A 4,913-nucleotide genomic window follows, 5' to 3' on the forward strand; every position below is an offset into this window, starting at 1 on the left:
AGAGGGCAACATTCATCTGAGGAATGTATTTCACATTCAGTAATATTTGACCCCAGATGAAATAAAATGTGGCTTCATCTCCAGTGTAAATATTGGTCAGTTCCTACCCCATTAAGTGTTCCTGCTACTTTCCCTAAAGACAAAGATTCTGGCCTATCAATCATAATAATACTCCCATTAGCTCTTGAGCAACATGTTTGAATAGGAAACTCTCTTTCTCTTTCCCTTTTGTCTGTTGATGATTTAGAGACAGTAAGATCTCCAGGCTTATCTTGAAAATATTTACCCAGCTTCTTTCAGTGATCATTTCAGAGCTTGGTCATAAAAGCATATGTTTCTCTAAAGCAAAGGATGATAAAGGAGGAGGTACACGTAGAACCTTTGCCAACCTAACATTTTGGTGGAAGGTGACAGAGAAGATTAGGAGACCAATGTTGAAAAACATGTTTTAAGTTATCTGCTTCATGAAGTGAAACAAAAATAGACGTATAAAATCTCCATCTGGTTTCATTTTATCTTCTCCCATTAAGTACAGACCTATCTATATCTTGGAAGTTTTTTTTTTTCTTCCTTTTGCTTTGTTTTATTCCCCTATGTTTCTAACTTGTTTCTAACCCTTTAAGAAGCTTGAAATTATGAGTTAAAAATAATATGCAAAGTATAAAAATATTAATGTTCTATTCTCTCTTAGCAGTGGGCTAAACAAGAGAAAAAGTGACAAGCTGTGGTTGATGTAAGTGATTTTAAAGGACGGTTACAAGAATTATACTAGTGGGAGGTACATATTGATCCTATTAAAAATATTTCCTATGTTAATGGCTGCATAGTTGTCCATAAGAAATGGTATTTCCTATTAGCTTTTTGCTTTTCAATATTTTATAGAAAGGATGATCTTTACATGAGAAAATCAATGATTCTTACTGTCATTATGTATTGGGACTTATTCTGTTCTAGGCATGATGTGTAGAGATTTACATATGTTATCTCAAGTGATTATGAGACCAAAAAATCTATTTTGCCTGTACTATCTTTAAATAGGAGACATTGAACTCAGTGAATACAACACGTTTTCTAGAAGGCTTGTGAGTTCAGAATGGCAGTTATTTCATTTGCTGTCTGTGTGTCTCACGGGCCACCCTGAAAGCACTGACTCAGCTTAGCATGCCAAAGTGTCCCCACTGGATGGGGACAGGGAGACTTCTCTGAGCTAAGGAACCATGTTCTTAGGATGGATGCAGATCTATAACTTTGAAGTGGAATGCCCACCATGACAAAGACATGTTATTTTAACCCCTTGTGTTCATCTCGTTATATAAAATTATGCTCTTGATTTTGTAAAAGGATATGAATTTGAGATACTTCAGCCTAGTATTACAGCCTAATAAATATCCGCCATGACAACATGAAGGTGAATCTACCCGAACATGTGTGTTAATCTTTATTTTCTCCTAATATTCTAATCTCAACTATCTCTATTGTAATGTAAGTGACCTTTGTGTGTAACTGGATTTTATTTCAATATCATTGACTTATTTTAGACTATTAAAAACTGTCATTATATTTAAAGTATATTTATATATGTTATAAACATACTTTATAGCATACTGTATTTATAGTATATCTTTATAATGTATATTTATTTGTAGATAAGATGTCTTACATTTTCCCAACAGCATTTCCTTGAGAAAGGAAGAGTGGGTATATTTCCATTTTAGTTATGAACACGTTGAAGAGAACAGAAGGCAAATGACATGCCCCAGGGTAGAGATTTCATCGGTGAGAATGAAGATATGGAAGTGGTTTTGTGGTCACATCTTGGAAATCGGTAGCACTAGCAGCATGGCAGACCAACTGACTGAAGAGCAGATTCCAGAATTCAAAGAAGCTTTTTCACTATTTGACGGAGACGATGATGGAACTATAACAACAAAGGAATTGGAAATGATAGTGAGATCTCTTGGGTAGAATCCCACAAAAGCAGGGTTACTGAACTTGATTAATGAAGTAGATGCTGATGGTAATGGAAAAACAGACTCTCCTGAGTTTCTGACAATGATGGCAAGAAAAATGAAAAACATACAAAGTGAAGAAGAACTTAGAGAAGCATTCCGTGTGTTTGATAAGGATAGCAATGGCTATATCAGTACAGCAGAACTCCGCCATGTGATGACAAACCCAGGAGAGAAGTTAACAGATGACAAGTTTGATGAAATGATCAGGGAAGCAGGTATTGATGGCGATGGTCGAGTAAATGATGAAGAGCTTGTACAAATGATGACAGCAAAGTGAAGAGCTTGTACAGAATATGTTACATTTCTTGTACAAAATTATTTGTCTTTTTCTTTGTTTATAAATTATCTCTAAAAGGTTTATTCCTATTTTCAAAAAAATGCATGCATAGTAACTAGGACTCCATTCCTCCATGTTTTTTTCTCTTACCTTACAGTCATTGTTCTGAAAACTTATTTTAGAAAATTGATCAAGTAGCACGTTGCATGTGGCTTACTCTAGATATATCTAAGCCCTTCTACACAACTAAACTGAGATGGAGTTGGTCAAAGGGGGAACGTCTGGGTTATGCCTTTTTCTTTCTTTCTTTCTTTCTTTTTTTTTTTTTTAATTTTCTTTAGAAACTGCAGCATGTTGTTGTTGTGGTGTGGAGTTGTAACTCTGCATACACAATTGACAGTCAACAATATGTACCTAAAAGTTGCACTATTGCAAAAGGAGTGTATTATCCAGGTACTCATACACTATTTTTTTATACTGCTGGTCCTATACCAGAAACATTTTGCTTTATTGTTACTTGCTTTTTAAACTTTGTTTAGGCACTTAAAGAAAATCTGCATATGGCAGAATTTGCCTCAAATCCATTCCAAGTTGCATATTTGTTTTCCAATTTAAAATAACAATTTACCTCCAAAACCCTCAAAAGACAAAACAAAAACAGAATGAAGATATGAAAGCTCAGGGCTCCCGAATTCCAAATCGCTTTGCTATGAAGTCATAATATTTTGAATAAAACAAAATGATGTAAACTACCTGAACAAAATATGTGTTTGTGGAGCAATGCAAAGGTAATATATACTGGTAAGCCACGTGCTTAGAATCTTTCACAAAAACACTAGAAGAAATTGTGTGTGTGTGTGTGTGTGTGGAAAATAGCTTTGAAGTAAATGTTTGGAGGAAATCTTCCATAGAACAGATACCATAAAATTAAAACGTGTAGTCATAGGGAACTGGTTATTTTTGTTTACCTTTTACTTTTGATTTCTCACTGGCACATAAATAGGAACTTTCAGTTCTAGGTGGGAGCAACCCTTTCAATAACTTGAACCTTTGGTAGCCCAAGCATGTTTTACTGAAGCACATTTTCACAAGAGGCAATAATTTTTTAAAAAATGTACAAATATTTCTTATTCCTAGGAGTTGCTTTGCCTTGCAAAATAAGTGAAAGCTGTTACAAATGAGTATTCAGGGCATTGCTGAGATAAAGTTGTGGTCAAACTACATTTCTCAGTAGGGAACTCCTTTTCTTCTGATAGAGCTGGAATGAGTACAAAGAACTGGAATAACCAGGAAAGAAGATGAACCAACCGATTTATAAATGAAGCTTAAAGGATAAATCATAGAGGCCAAATAAATAGGCTTTGTCTAAGCTGTGTGTAAGAGCATGACAGGATTAGAAGCACACGTCACTGAAAGTTTAAAAACATTAATGAAAATAATTACATGGCACAATAAAATAAATGTAGTACAGAAACAGTAGAGAATATGAGGAAATGTAAAACAATACTAAACTCATCAAGTAGCTTTGCTATGGTCAAGAATTACTACATTACAAAAGGAGATCTCCGGGGTAATAGTGGAAGTTGTTTTATGACGACAGACAGACTCAATAAACCCAGACCAGCATGAGGTAGTTTATTACTCAAGAGTGAGAAAGAAAAGCCATGCTCATTTTCCTCATTAGGACAATAGAGCATTGTGGCTTAATTCCCATGAGATTCAGGAATTTAAAATTAATTATTGTCAAAGGTCACGGCTTTGCCTTTTACAATCACAGATTCCTGAGTATTCAACAGATACGTTGGAATACAGAGAACGTAATTATTTATTGTTGTATAATAAATTCACAAACATATAGTGGCTTAAAGTATCAATACATATTTATTATCTCCCATGGTCTGGCAGATCAGGAATTGACTGATTTGGATGGATGATTCTGGTTTAGGGTCTCTCAAGATGGTGCAGTCAAGATGGCGCTGCAGCGGCCAGGCGCGGTGGCTCACACCCGTAATCCCAGCACTTTGGGAGGCTGAGGCGGGTGGATCACGAGGTCAGGAGATCGAGACCATCCTGGCTAACACGGTGAAACCCCGTCTCCACTAAAAATACAAAAAATTCTCCGGGCGTGGTGGCGGGCGCCTGTAGTCCCAGCTACTCAGGAGGCTGAAGCAGGAGAATGGTGGGAACCCGGGAGGCGGAGCTTGCAGTGAGCTGAGATAGCGCCACTGCACTCCAGCCTGGGCGACAGAGCAAGACTCCATCTCAAAAAAAAAAAAAAAGAAAAAAAAAAAAAGTGTCACTGCATCTGCACTCATCTAAAGGCTTGGCTGGAGCCAAAGGCTGGAATAGCTCATTCATACGCTGGGAGGCTGGTACTGGCTATTGACAAGAGGACTTATTTCCTTGCCGTTTGGACTTCTTCATAAGACTGCCTGTGTATCCTCATGACATGGCATCTAACATCCCCCTGAAAGAGTGATCCAAAGAAAAGCAAGGTAGAAGCCATCATGTCTTTTATGACCAGACTTAGAATTCACAAATCATCTGTAATATCCTACCGATTTCGCAGACAAACCCTATTCAACATGGGAGGGAACCTCAGGAAGGCATGAAGACCAGGGGAT

General features: G+C 36.9%; 1 pseudogene; it reads left to right on the forward strand.

Annotated features, from left to right (window-relative positions):
- The first annotated feature begins 1,839 nt into the window (after positions 1-1,839).
- LOC111542582 lies at positions 1,840-2,289 on the forward strand (annotated as a pseudogene).
- Positions 2,290-4,913: the final 2,624 nt, after the last annotated feature.

Source organism: Piliocolobus tephrosceles, chromosome 16 (genome assembly GCF_002776525.5).
Source record: "Piliocolobus tephrosceles isolate RC106 chromosome 16, ASM277652v3, whole genome shotgun sequence".
NCBI lineage: Eukaryota > Metazoa > Chordata > Mammalia > Primates > Cercopithecidae > Piliocolobus > Piliocolobus tephrosceles.